Source organism: Tachypleus tridentatus, chromosome 13, assembly GCF_004210375.1.
Source record: "Tachypleus tridentatus isolate NWPU-2018 chromosome 13, ASM421037v1, whole genome shotgun sequence".
Classification (NCBI taxonomy): domain Eukaryota; kingdom Metazoa; phylum Arthropoda; class Merostomata; order Xiphosura; family Limulidae; genus Tachypleus; species Tachypleus tridentatus.
Window position 1 is genome coordinate 76,412,215 of NC_134837.1, and position 15,926 is coordinate 76,428,140.

Sequence of the window (15,926 nt, forward strand, 5' to 3'; positions counted from 1 at the left end):
TATCCAGGTGTCTGTCTCATAGTGTTGGCATGTTTGAATAGTTGTGTAGAAATATTAGGTTTGTTGATCGTACGAATATTTTTGTTAAATATAGTTTTGTATTACTGTAATTTGTCGGTGTATGTTTTTGGTATATTTATTACGCCTCACATTTTGGTTTGATATGAATTTCGTGCAAAGCTACACGAGGATTATCTGCGTTAGCCGTCCCTTATTTATCAGTGCTAGATAAGAGGGAAGGCAGCTAGTTAACACTTCCAATTCTTGGTCAACCCTTTTACCAACAATAGTGGGATTGACCATCACCCCATGGCTGAAAGGGCAACCATGTTTGGGCAGTGTAACGGGAATTCGAACCCGCTCTCCGCATATTGCGAGTCGTGTGCCCAGTCATGTCAGACCCCCACCGTTTGAAAAACGCTATTTTATGACATTCAAGTAAATCAACCCGTATAAACATGGATGGTGGTCTCGTATCTTGTATATAATAGGGTTTTACTATTATGAATGAACAAACCAATAAGGTTTATAAATATTACCCATCATCCTTGCTTTAAAATGTGGGTTCAAACAAGATTTCGCGAACGTTCGCCGGAAACTGTTGAAACTGGAAAGCACTGAAATTGATTCAAGGTTTCCTTTCATAAGGTTACGTTCTCACACCATTTCATGGTAGTTTAATAAAGATGTCCTTTATTCAAATAATATTTGCGATGTAAAATGGGTCGGAATATCCGGTTTATCGGGTGTTTGTTTTGGAAGTCGTGAGTAAAACGACTCAAACTTGTAGGTCCGTTTTTTTTTTTATTATTATTGGAATCAGAACACGCAGTGAGGGAAAAGCGGTTCGTACACAACAGGTCCTTGGCGAGCGACGCACTTTTTCTTAGAATGAAAGGTAGGTGAGAGTGAGAGGGGAGTGTGTTCTGAAGACTTAATCACAGTGGAACTTGGAGCAGGTGCACCATAACGCTATACTTCTGAGCAGTTTCAGTTACGACCTGAACTGACCTAACAAATCACGTGACAGGAAACATACATAATAACCTGGGGCTTTTCTTCTTCTGATGGGAACCAGATAAGACTTCGCCGAAACTAGCTGACCACAAGACAAACCTGGACAGCCTGTTTAAGAAAAAATCCTTAATAATAAATCAAGGTTTCTCTCAGTACTATACTACACGTACACAGTTACGGCCGTGATACATTCTGCTGAAAGCTCTGATAAAATTCGGCGCTCTTGGATACCGGTTTATCATAACGTTAAAACTATGTATCTGTAATCTCACGTGCGATGTTTTTTCTATTTTTTTTATATACGAAAACAGATGCTGAAAATAACAACATTATTATTCAAATCAGTTGTTCTATTTTAAAATCTAAATAACTTTTCCAGTTTTGACAATTCGAGAATAAATTACATTAGAACAAAGAAAGAGACTTCGGTAATTCTTGTCTTTTTTATTTTGTCCTATCATGAGATGATTACTTTGGACATAAACGTTACCACCACATCGCAATAACTGTTTAATAATGGTGATCGATAACTAGGTTTGATACTGTTAGTTAGGCCTACCTGTTGATTGCTATTATGATTACCAATGGTTTATAATACTTTTTTGTTTCTTTTTACAGCAAACCTTTCTGAATTAATATTCTGTTTTCGAAACCTTGAGGTTCTCTTAGCTACGAACGACGTGTGCATATTGAGAAGGTACTACAAAACATTAGAATAATGACTACATTTTAATATGAAACCTTGGAATGTTATACCTCACTAGCCGAGGACAACTAGTAGCTACAGAAACTATATTATGTCAAACTTACTTAAAATTACTTTATAAACAAAATGTTCGAAAAGTACTTAAGGAATATTATGAACATAAACAGTTTTCTTCATTATCCGGACACATTGTATATTTATACCGCATATCTTACGCATGTGATGTATACACGAGATGGAATAGTAAGCGATTTAAAAACAACTAAACAACTGATTTGTCAATATGTTAGCTATATAACAAGAAAATCATTCGTGTTTATTAAATAGAACTCCCACAAACAGCTAAGTCAGGGTCTGTGGTTTCCATATAAACTGACTGCTCTAAAGACGCTACCCCATTGCAATATTGGTTAAAGTATCTCGTATTACATTCTGAAAAATGCATGTTGAAAATGTGTTGTGTTTTCTTACAGCAAAGCCACATCGGGCTATCTGCTGAGCCCACTGAGGGGAATCGAACCCCTGATTTTAGCGTTGTAAATCCGAAGACATACCGCTGCACTAGCGGGGGGCTTTGTTGAAAATAAACCGCAGTGATTATCCCGTATGTTTTGTAGTTCATTCATAAAGTGCCCATGCCACTCCAAAGTGTGTTTGCTATATTGTTATATTATAGCACAAAACTACTCAATGAGCTGGCTATCTGTGTTCTGCTCACCACGGGTATCGAAATCTGGTTTATAGCGTTGTAAGTCCGCATGCATACCGCTGTTCCACTAAGTGACACATAAGAATGGCACATCTAAATAACACAAAATAATAAAGGTAGCATTGAGGAAATATTTTAATAAAATAATCAACAGTATTACGTGTAAATATTTTACGTCATCCGAGATTCGAATCTTTAAGATGCACACACAAGACAGCCAAATGTGGCTTTGCGCTACAAAAATAGCCAACCAACAATTTCTAGGCAAACAGACCTCGAGCTTTCGATCCCAAAGTATTTAAATATGATACTTAAGTCAAAGAGTTTGGTTATAAGAAAATAAAACTGTTTGGTATAAACGTTATTCTCTGCTATAACTTTACGTCACGTTGCTACCTGTAACGTAAAATAATAATAATAAATATTTAACTTGATTTACGTATCAAGCTTGAAAGAGATTCTTTTTGTGTTTGTTCCGCGATGTCCGAGGATGGACAATTCTAGGTAAGTCTGTTGCTATGTAGATTTTCGTGGTTGTTTGTGTGTGTTTGTGTGCAAAGCTTCTCAAGGGATGTTAGTGCACAACTGATCCTAATGTTGAAGTAAGAAGAAATTTTGTTTGTTTGTTTATTTTGAGTTTCGCGCATAACTAAATGAGGGCTATTTGAGCTAGCCGTCCCTAATTTAGCAGTGTAAGACCTGAGGGAGGGCAGCTAGTCATCACCACCCACCGCCAACTCTTGGGCTCCTCTTTCACCAACGAATAGCGGGACTGACGGAAAAGGCGAGCATGTTTGGTGTGTGAGGATTTTGAGTCGAGCGCCCGAATGTTACATACCACCAGCTTTTGTGGTACTCTTCCCTGACTGTCACTCTTATATCGCACTCGAGAGACACACTAATCAATAGTTCACGGCCGACCTGATTTTACTGTTAACCTCATCAGATTGGGCCAAAAGGGCGAAAAAACTGTCACAAGTTTAACGTGTCTTTTTGAACACGTTATATCTTCCAGTCACTTTCTCGCCTGCTGGGTTCATCTGTGATATAGAGAATATGTACAACAAAAGACATAAATAGTACCTCATTTATCACGCCTTATTGTAAGTCAAAGTTCTGCATTTTTCCCAGTCATCAAGGAATTCATAATATATATATGTGCAGAAACCCAATGATTTAATCGCGGCTGAAATGCGAACTTTTTTAAACGTGTCTTTGTTTACGTTTAACAGTACTATCACTAAATAAACTCAAACAGATCCAATACACAAATACTGATGAGCAGGGGCGTAGATTTTTACAGTCGATGTGGGGGATGATTTTTCCAACCACTTATGTGAACTGTTCAATTTGCAAATTGGTAATCTCTGATTACGTAAACCTGAAAGCTGTAAACATGCAGTCACAGAGTAATCTTGTTGCTACGATACTTGGATGTATACTTAGGCCTACTGACTGATACTTAAAAAGTCACGAACTATAACTTGGAAGCACGCCTACATTAAAGATGTACATTTCGGCTACTGAAAAAGCCTACATCTAGGTCTAATTATGTAATTCGATTGGTAAGAACACGAGAATCACAAGAACAAACACACAATTTGTAGGCCTGTGATGCAATAAAACAATTCAACTGTAGGGGGGATGATTGTATGCACCATACCCCCACCTAAAATAAAGGGGGGGAGTATACCCTCCATCCCCCCCCAGGATCTACGTCCCTGCTGATGAGTGTAGCTCTATTAATAGCTTATTATTTTCTACACGTACAGTGCGAGGACCGTTTATAAATTCAGTTTGAACTTTTAAAATAACGTGTAATATTATTTTATATATATATTTATAATTTTGTATAGAAATATCTATGTAAACGCACCTAAGTTTAAATAGATTGTTACCAACTTGGAATGAATGTTTATTTATTTATAATTTTATCGTTTAGTTTTGTAATCGAAAATCACTAAAATTTTAGGCTTATTTTATTTATTTATAGCCTTAGTCTAGTCTACGAAAATGATCAAACAATTTAGAAAACTCCTAAATCACTGATTTAGTATGTTACTCAGTCTACGGTCAAGACTTTTCTCATCCTTTCAGTCCACATAAGCAGCGAAGTGTGAAGATATTACATGTACAAGTGTTTGATTGTTTCAAGAATCTCCATAGAAACTTATATGCAACGATGTGTGTGTATTTTGTCCTCCTAGAGGCACGCGTTTCTTCGCCATACGTCAGTATTTGTTCTCGGTACGGCGACAGCTGTATATCAGTATGTAGACTCATAGTTATACATATGTTAAGTAAAACATAATAGTTTGTTGTTAATTAAACACAAAGTTACACAATGGGCTATCCGTGCTCTGTCCACCACGAGTATCGAAACCCAGTTTCTAGCGTTGTAAGCCCGAAGGCATGTCGTTGTGCCAATACATAGATTTTAGGAAAGAGTGAAAGCTCCTTGTTGTGATAGGTTTTTTTTGACAGACACCACCTGATATTATGAGTGTGATACTGATATTCTAGTATATTGTACTGATGCATTCTGTGACGTACTAAAACCTGATATAAAATATCACACAATACCTCACGATCTTGCAGTAACGAACGAAACGTCCTGTTTCTTCATTACCACACTTGTCAGATTCGTATATCACTTTAGATTTACTGTTTGATATTATAGTAGAAACGGTTACATAGGGATAACAGATAACATGACTTTATTATATGTTTCGTTTCTTCAAACGTGTTTTTGTTTTTTTTTTTGCAGTTTTACAAACTGTATTTGTATGCGTTTATTGATATATTCAACAAATGCACTTACAAAAAAATGTTCACAACTCATTGAACGTATAATTACTCGTATATTAAGTTTCGCATATTCAGTAGCACATTTTAACACTCTGTTCTGTCCTAGCCTTCTAGGATCGGCATGGCCAAGTGGATAAGACACTCGACTCGTAATCCGAACGTCGCGGGTTCGAATCCCCCGTCGCACCAAACATGCTCGCCCGTTTCGTCCGTGGGGACGTTGTAATGGCACGCTAAATCCCACTATTCGTTGGTAAATGAGGGGCCTAAGAGTTGGCGGTGAGTGGTAATGATTAACTGCGTTCCATCTAGTCTTACACTACTAAATTAGGGCGGCTAGCGCAGATAGCCCTCGTGTAGCTTTGCGCGAAATTCAAAACAAACCAAAACGAAACCCAGTCTTCAAAAGTAAGATATTCTTTAAGCCTGTTCCACATCTTTCCAAAATGTTTTCATTCTCCCATGTGCAGGTTTGTAACAATAGTTTCATGTAACGTAACGGCTGTTATTTTAGTGTAGATGTGTGATTGTGGAACTGTTATCTTAGTGTACATGGGTTTGTGGAACGTCTCCATTCGTTTGGTCTAACTCGGGAGATTTTCGACATTTTTAACTAGAGATTAACAGTTTCAACGTATTAGTTACAAACTTTTTTCTTTCTTTTTTTTTCATGAAATAGGATAAAACATTTCGTGACATCTTTGTTTCTCCTACAGTGTATACCACTCGGCGTTTTTTGTCAAAAACCTAATTTCGTGTTCGTTATAACTGCTGTCATGAGCTCGTCGTCACCACTGTTGGCGAGAACAAACAAAAACAACTCGTTAATAACCACTTTCGTCAAAGAAATTACCACTGCTTGAAACAAGGCAGTGTGACTAACATTTGATGACACATTACAAAGGCTGAAGCAAGTGTACAGGTCATCTTTTATTTAATGTGAAGTATTTAAATGACTCAGTGTTCAATGAGTCATTTTCATACTTAGTTTTCTTGTTGTTATTGTTTGAGAGAACAAAAAGAGAAAATGAAGACGCTGTGATCATTCTATATTTTGAATCCGGTATTCTTAACTGTGTTCTTCTCTAAGTATCTTGGGCATATTCAATTAACTAGCGAAAGCATTAAACAAAAATTATTTATTTATTTATTTGTTTATTCAAGATCAAGAGTCAGAACAATATAATATATTTTTGCTTCCCAATGACGTAATATGTCAGTTATATTAAAGGAAAAACTTTATTATAAATGTACAACGTTATACATTTATCATCAATTATATCTTTCTTAATGTTTTGGTAAAGTTAATTTCAATAACATTACCGGATCTAAGAAGCCCTAAGTTCGATCTCCGCGGCAGACACGTCATTATGCAGCTTTGCGCTAAATTCAAAAACAAAGGATCAAACGGTGTGTGTTTTCTTATAGTAAAGCCACATCGGGCTATCTGCTGAATCTACCGAGGGGAATCGAACCCTTGATTTTAGCGTTGTAAATCCGTAGGCTTTCCGCTGTACTAGCGTGGAACAAGAATCAAACGGTTCTAATATTTAAAGTAGTTATACACATGTGTGTATAGATATATATATATATTATTTGAAACAATTATGTAATAAATTATACAGCAATGGGGAAAAATAAATGGTGTTAAAAGCAAATACTACGAAAATGTTAATTATGATGTGAAAATAAACCAGACTACAGTCACGTACTGTGAGTTTATACTATGATTTGTTCTCATTCAAACTATCCATACCAGTAAAAATCCTATAAAAGCATAGGTACCCATATTATACCCAGTAGTAGTAGTGTGATTATAATCGTGGATTCTAGGACTGAAATGCTACATGCCAACGACCAAGCTGTAAATACAGGTGTTAATGTTACCTTGTGGATACTGAAATAATTCGATGTAAAGCAGCTCAAACAACGCTTCTAAGAACATGCAATCAAACAAAAAGGTTGAATTAGCAGAGCTGAAGACATGTTTTTAATGATAAATCCAATTACGTCAACAGTCAACAACATGTTGTTTAACAGTAGGTAGGAGGTTGGTATCACAGTCAATACACAACATGTACAGTGAAGCATAGCGGAGAATCAGTACAAGTCTGGATTGCATTTTAATTAGCAGCATCAATGATCAACACAAAATCGATGGCACCCTGACAGCTGACAGGTATATGCAAATTCTAATCTGCCATGCCATTTCCACAGGAACACGACTCATCAAATGGAAATTAATCATCCATAAAAACAATCGTCCCAAGAACAAAAAATAAATGCGATGAAATTATATGTTGATACAGGATACACATAACAACGGCTTGCCCTAAATACAGTCCCGATACGAACATTAGAAGGCCTTTACGGACTTATTTCAAAACTGAAAAGATGAAAATACGACCCAAATAATGACTAGAGCTTCAGAGCAATATTTCATATCTGTACACTTATAAGCTGTACGGCAATACAAAACCAATGTGTAGTGTTCTGTATAAGACAATACGATAATATATAAAACAATAACGTATCATAGCTTACTTGTTTTCCTTTTGTATTCCACGGAATAACGTTTTGTTGTACTTTTAAATTCAACTTCCAGTTACATTATTCTTTGTTTGTAACTCCTTCATTTGAATCGTTTGTGTGTTTCCATAGTTATGTGCATTACTCTATATGCATGTATGTATATGTATATAGATATAATTCTTATATTTATGATGATCATTTTGGATTACGCACTTAATATTCGGATTTAGGGTTAAGTTAAATCTCCTGAGCTTGCCGTAGCTCTCGAATTTAAGGTTGAAAATATCGGTAGTATCAATTGGTGTTTCAATGCAATCTAATCATTACTGGTTTCACTTTTCCGGTGTATTGATTTATAGCATTAAGTACTTTCGAAAAGTTAAGGAGAACTAACTGATATATAAAATCAAACTACAGTTTTAAAATGTATGTTTTAAAGCGTTTCCGGCACTCTGGAATTAAGTTTAGTATAATGTCAAGTTAACGTTTTTAAAACGTCGTTGTAATATTTTCATTTCTCGCAGCTAACATGCATATTGTACCCTAATTTTTCCCATCCTAGTCGTGGTTACCCAACAACCTATAATTACAAGCATTATGTATATAATTTATTTTGCATGAATTATTTTATTTGAAATATTTTCTTTAAACAGCCTATCATGTCTTGGTGATTAAGGCGCCTAAATTTACGAGCCCTGGGATTGAAACTTGTCACCAAACATGCTCGCCCTTACTGTCTTGGAAACGTTACAATGGGATAGTCGATCCCTTTATTTGTTGGCAAAGAGAAACCCAACAGTTGATGGTAGTTGATGTTATCTAGCTGGCTACAGTCCCTCTAGTATATCATTTTAAAATTACTAACAACTAATGCAGATAGGTAGCCCTTACGAACCTTTTAAGTCTTGGCGTAGCCAGGTGGTTTAGGCACTCGACTCGTAATTTGAGGGTCGCAGGTTCGAATTCTCGTCAAACGAAACGTGCTTGCCCTTTCAGCCATGGGGGCGTTATAATGTCACGGTCAATCTCACTCTTCGTTGTTAAAAGAGTAGCCCAAGAGTTGGCGGTGGATGGTCTTGACTAGCTGCATTACTTCTAGTCTTATACTACTAAATTAGGGACAGCTAGTGCAGATAACCCTCGTGTAACTTTGCGCGAAATTCAAAACAAACCAACAAAATAAACGAACCTTAGACAAAATTTCGATAAGGAAGAGGTTGATACTGTTCAAGTGATCGTCAATCTTGTATTATGTACACAGTCTTTCCTTCAATATGTATTTTAACTTACCATACATCTTTCCTTCGTCGGAAAGAATAATTTTTCTACGTCCACAAGGGGGATAAATTGCTAACGCTTCTTGAAAGCTCTGTTCTATATCAGCACTCCATACACCTTCGGTGTCATTAGCACCTAGTTCCCCCTTTCCCATTGTTGAACTGTCTCTGCTATTGCTGTCGTCCGATCCATGAAGATCAGGAGGTGGGGGCGCTGCAGTGCCATCGCTAGATGGTGCTGAGTTTGGGCCCGAAAGGGGCGGGGCTGGATTCCAGTGAGAAGAAATCGTGGCGGCTGGTAATGGAACTCTACGTACTGAAATTACAATTAAAAATAATAAAACGTAAATTTCCAGAAAAGCAACACAGTACTACTTAAAGTTCTAATTAAATAATAAAAATATAACTTTTCCATTAATATTTATATGTTTGTATTTAAAACATATCAACAATAAAAGAAAGCATAATAAAGATTCAAGCACTTAAGAAAATATAACTGTAAAATCATTTTGATAAGACAAGAGTATCCGGCGAGTTGGCGATGGATAGTGTTAACTTGTTGCCTTTTTTTAGTCTATCGCTTCAAGGTGGCGCAGCATGGCCAGGTGGCTAAGGCACTCGACTCATAATCCGAGGGTCGCGGGTTCGAATCCTCGTCATACAAAACATGCTCGCCCTTTCAGCCGTGGGGCGTTATAATGTTACAGTCAATCCCACTATTCGTTGGTAAAAGAGTAACCCACGATTGGCGGAGGGTAGTGATGACTAGCTGCCTTCCCTCTAGTCTTACACTGCTAAATTAGGGACGGCTAGCGCAGATAGCCCTCATGTAGCTTCGCGCCAAATTAAAAACAAACCATCGCTTCAAAATTAGGGATGGCTAGCGTAGATGGTTCTCATGTATCATTACATGAAATCCACCACATAGACAATATAAATATTTATCATATAGCAGCATAAACGTCTGAATGTATACTGACAATAATATGAGTATTTAAGCCCCGCAATAGACACTATATAGTGAAAATATTTTTTTTTTTAATTTCGCGTAAAACTCCACAAGGGCTAAGTATTAAATTAAATTAAAGTAATTTTATCAACCAATATAGTAAGCGATCATTTCGAGCAGAGTTACTTGTGTTAGCCATCCCTAATTTAGCAGTGTAAGACTAGAAGGAAGGCAGCTAATCATCACCATCCACCTACAACTGTTGGGCTACTCTTTTACCAAATAATAGTAGGATTGACCGCAACATTATAAAGCCCTCATAGTTAAAAGGGCAAGTATAGTTGGTATGGCGGGGATTCGAACCTACGACTCGCAGGGTAGGAGTCAAGCGCCCTAACCACCTGGCCATGCCGAGCGTGTATGTAATGGTATTACGTCACGTGATAAGCGTTGGACTCGAATTTTGTCCAACGATTTAGGATAATTTTAACAGTAACAAATAAAAACATGATTTAACCTAAAGTACAGTTTAAATTATTTTTTTTAATTTATTAGAAAGTTATATAACGTCTGAGGTAGTAAGTTATTATGCGGTTGGGCTTGAGGGATTCGGGGAGGAGGACGTAGGGGTTGGGTCGAACGCCGACTTCTACCTGTCACAATACTCCTCGTGGGAGACGTAAGTTGCGTGCCAAGTTTGGTAGAAATTGTAGGTGTGAAAAACGGAAGCGTAGACGACCTATCTGTTTTATATATATTACAGCTAACACAAGTAATAGAAATTGATCAAATTACTTAATACCGTGTCCAGAGTATTAATTATGACTTCCTGGGATAGAATCTGGTTAGTTATATTATTGTAATTATTAACTTTCAGAAAATATTCCAGTTGGTTTAACAACGGAAACTTTAAAGGTGGAATGTCCATGTTCCCCTGGATTTATCGATTTATCGTAGTTAACTGAAAACAAAATACATAAAACGTTATTGAATAATGATCACAGACGCCCTGCCAACGTCTACAGGTATGTAGCAGGTACACATGGTGTCAAAGAATTTTCGAAACATTACTGACAATTCATACCGTAAAAACCGTTGGACACAGATACACGTGATTTGTTGCACGTGCAATAATAATATAACGTTTTTATAACATGCAGTCACCGTAGTCCAGTCTGTATCCCAAGGCGACCATAAATGTCAGGTGGTCAAATCGGAATACCGTTAAGCGTCGCGACAGAGCTCACTCAGTCTAGCTGTAATAATCAAATATTCAAGGTGGAAAAGTCTGAGGACATCGCAGCCTTCAAGGATTAAAAGACTGATGACGTCACTGCTATAGGTCTGTGATATCGTTTATATTGTTCACAACAGTTTCAAATTATATTTTACATTAATACTGGTTAGGTTTTCTATATTTCATCTCTAGCTACTACAATTATGTCTCCAAAAAAGTAGGTTAAGCAGTTAGTTTGTTTCTTAAACTTTTAACCTTCAGGTAAATATGGAGCCCTTTAGCAAAAAATAAAGAAACAAAAGGATAAGGAAAGTTAAAGCAGGGACATTTGTTACATCTCGAAAGATCTCTTTGGGACACCGATACAGATAGGACCTAACAGGGACGAATGGTCATCAAACTGTACCCAGTTTTCTGCCAAGTAGTTTGGAAAACTACAGTGGAGACCGTTGATTAAATTCGTCCTGGATAGTAACAGCGTGGAAAGGCACGATTCTGTTAGAGTACCATGTTGAGTTATAATGTTTCCAATCGTGGCAATCCAAAATTCTGCAGCAGTTGCCGTTATGAGAAAGGATGGACCAATGATAATGTTACTGGTGAATTGTTTGTTTGTTTTGAATTTTGCGCAAAGCTACAAGAGGGCTATCTGCGCTAGCCATCTCTAATTTAGCAGTGTAAGACTAGAGGGAAGGCAGCTAGTCATCACCACCTACCGCCAACCTTTGGGCTACTCTTTTACCAACGAATAGTGGGATTGACTGTAAATTATAACGCCCCCACGGCTGAAAGGGCGAGCATATTTGGTATGACGTGGATTCGAACCCGCGACCCTCGAATTAGGAGTCGAGTGCCTTAGACCACATGGTCATGCCGGGCCTATTGGTGAATGTTGCCCAGACGTTCACTACTGGACTGTATCTCAGATGTCCACGTGCCAATAAAAATAATATTTACTCTAACAATATTCTAGCGCGTGCAAACAATAACGTGCCTTTATGTTAAATGGTTTCTCGGTACGGTCTTCAAAAATATTTCCAAAATTCATGGACACGTTATGGTTGTTCTATCCTTCTAATCATTAAAAGTTACTTTTAATTTCGACACTAGGTAACCGTAATTCTATCTTAAAAAGAAATAGAACTAAAACGTCTTTAAATTAAAACATTTGTACAGCGGTTTCTAACAGGTTTTGTTTCATAAACGCCAAAATTGTGGAGAATGTATAAACATTTTCGCCACATAACAAGAAAACCTGTTTTACAGATATAGAGGGGGTCGAAAAATACTCAATAATGTTTTAAATTATTTGTTAACAGAATTAACTTATTGAGAAAATAGGTGATAGAAGTATAGCACTAATCTGCTACAGATCAATAGCCGTTTCGCCACATGAGGCGAGTGGTGACTGTTGGGCACCGAGGTCTTAAACTGTGATTTCATTTCACTAACAACAATACAATAACTCGTAAGACCCGTTTTGTTTTATCGAGAAGTTCTGTATTACAAAACAATAAACATTGATTTTGAACTAAATAAAATAGGGGAATGATTACAGATAGAGATATAGCCAAAATAAATACCAAAAAACAAACAAAAAACACTGGCGGATTAGATTATAAAGTAACCAGTAACAGTAAACGTTTTATAAAATCAAAAATAGCCTTACAATTATGTAAGATATAGAACTTGTTTTAACAGATAGGCATAATAACAATAAAGTTATTACTTTAATGTGCTGACTTCGATCTTTCCTGTTTAGTACAGTGTTTTTTTCAATGTGTATCAACCATTTTGGGGGGCACACATGAATTTGTAAAATTTAATTTAATTTACTCTGTCCTGCCCTGTTTATCAAAAACGTCCTTCTGATTCTTTACCGCAAAAGTATTTAAATATTTTAGGGTATACGTGAATCTCTAAAATTACATTTTCTACACTTTCTCATCTTATTGGTCCGGCATGGTCACGTGGTTAAGGCACTCGACTCCTAATCCGAAGGTCGCGGGTACGAATCCCCGTCGCATAAAATATGCTCCGCCTTTCAGCCATGGGGGCGCTATAATGTGATGGTCAATCCCACTATTCATTGGTAAAAGAGTAGCCCAAGAGTTGTGGTGGGTGGTGATGAGTAGCTGTCTTTCCTCTTGTCTTACACTGCTAAATTAGGGACGGCTAGCGCAGATAGCTCTCGCGTAGTTTTGCGCGAAATTCAAAACAAACCAATCACCTGTTACTACTTAACACACACAAGCTTCTGATTTCTCAACACATTATATTCAAATAATTTTGTAATTGGCTTGTTTTACAATAGTTTAAAACAATTCAAGGAACATAATTAATTAGAGTGTTTTCTCCATGTTCACCACCTTATACAAAACCTGGCGGTCTTCACCTGAAAAAAAATATTTTTTTTTCCACATAAAACAAAACTAGGCTTAGATTATGTAGTCGACAAAGATACATTATTAGTGGGATACGTGAGACCTTCACCCTTATACTTTTAACTGCACCTAACTCCTTTGCCTTCACCCATTAGAGGCATCGGCAAATTTATCAAAAGAAATATTGCATAGATAAATCTTATGTCAAGTAACTTACTAGCTAAGAAAAATAAAACGTTTACGTCTGAAGTATTATTTCTGACATTCAAATTCTAAATATTATGACCTTATGTGTGTGTGTGTATATATATATTTATATAAGCAAATTAACACTTTATTAGTTTTTATTCCTAACTGTGATTCCATTTGGACAAAATGAAATAGTCTGTTGACTGGTAAGTACAACCAGTTAATTGCGAGAAACTCAACCAGCCAATGACTTTGAAGCACACATCTAAAACATGATAGAGAACACATCGTGACAATAATATATCTACGGTCAATCGTCACAAATTTTAAATCTTAATTGTCTTATTAATCTCTACAGCCTGTAATCTGTAAAAGTCTCTCACCTCCTTAATAACCTTGATTCAGGTCGTATTGAGGACATGTGTTGTCTAATCCTTTCAGATTAACACTTCATAACGTACATGTGATTTCAAAGAATGAACAACAAGAAAACTGGACTGTCAATACCCACTCTTAGGATAAAATGCATTCTGAGAACTTTAGGTCATTAACTACATATGTAATTAATATCATTAGTTTTGATATTCGTATTTCAATGGTAGAAATACAGGAGCTTAATAAAATGCACTGTGTGTTATTGAAGTCGTTTGTTGTTTTTCACGTTAGATTTTAGTTTCAAAGAACTATGTTTGTTTGAAGTAACACAGAAACCAAAAGTAATATTTACTTACAGCAGCTAATAAACCGTGAACGTTTTCAGCATTACTGATGGAGACAGAAAGATCTATCCATAGTGACACAGAAAATAACAGATACGATAATCTGCAGGATGGTAAAAAAACAGCTGTCCCTCAATTTAATATCTTGTACTGTTCTTCAGGAGTTCTGGATCACCTTATGTAACATTATATTAACCAACAACACAATAATATATACTGATATCACCTTATGTAACATTATATTAACCAACAACACAGTAATATATACTGATATCACCTTATGTAACATTATATTAACCAACAACACAGTAATATATACTGATATCACCTTATGTAACATTATATTAACCAACAACACAGTAATATATACTGATATCACCTTATGTAACATTATATTAACCAACAACACAGTAATATATACTGATATCACCTTATGTAACATTATATTAACCAACAACACAGTAATATATACTGATATCACCTTATGTAACATTATATTAACCAACAACACAGTAATATATACTGATATCACCTTATGTAACATTATATTAACCAACAACACAGTAATATATACTGGTATCAAGACAAGAAAACAACAGCTCTATAACACGATATAAACAGCAACATTGTTTACCTGGATAAATTAAAATACAAATAAACAGCAGAGTTGTTTTTACCTTTTCAAAACAAATCAGTATTATATACTCATATTAAAATAGCACGATAACAGCTACGGTAATTCATAACACAACATAAACCCAAAATATTATTGGTCTGTAATACAATATAAACCAACAACATTATTTACCTGGATAAGGTTAGAAACTAGCAGAGCTGTTTTCTTTTACACACACAAAGGTAAGTTCCGACTCAATTATAATTATCTGGAGAGAAACGGAACACGGCAAAGAAATGTTGACAAGAAAGATAAATGAAGTCTACAATGACTAGCTTGACCTAATGAGTATGCACGTTACTTCTTCGGGTTCAGGAAATGCTCAACTTCCGAAATTCTTTTCGGGTTTGAAAATTTATCAGACACAGTGGTTTGCAATATCCTGGATATTTTATTTATTTATTTTTTTTACAGATGAGCTAACTACCTGTCAATAAAAAAAACCGGTTCTAGCGACCTGTTTTAATTCTGTAAGCAACAAAAAACTAAAACCACGATAGAAGAGTGACGTATGGGGAGTGCCACGGCGGAAATGGAAAGGGGGGCTCTACTTCGAGAAACTGGAACCACGAGCTCTACCCTCTATCACTTGTATCTCAAGGTTGATTCCCGTCAGCTCTGATTGTCACTGTCTGTGTTATTAATCACTAATACAAGCGCTGTCATATATACTCAGTTGGGCGAAACGACTGTGCTGGATTATTATTTTTTATGTGCGGGATT

At 36.3% G+C, this 15,926-nt stretch overlaps 1 pseudogene across 1 annotated transcript in view; it reads right to left on the reverse strand.

Annotated features, from left to right (window-relative positions):
• Window positions 1-15,926, reverse strand: part of LOC143238596 (transcriptional enhancer factor TEF-1-like) — an 85,212-nt pseudogene that overhangs the window by 31,755 nt on the left and 37,531 nt on the right. Inside the window, exon 2 of the transcript XR_013020660.1 lies at window positions 9,063-9,365. The product of XR_013020660.1 is annotated as a transcriptional enhancer factor TEF-1-like (transcript). The remainder of the gene's footprint in view (window positions 1-9,062; window positions 9,366-15,926) is intronic.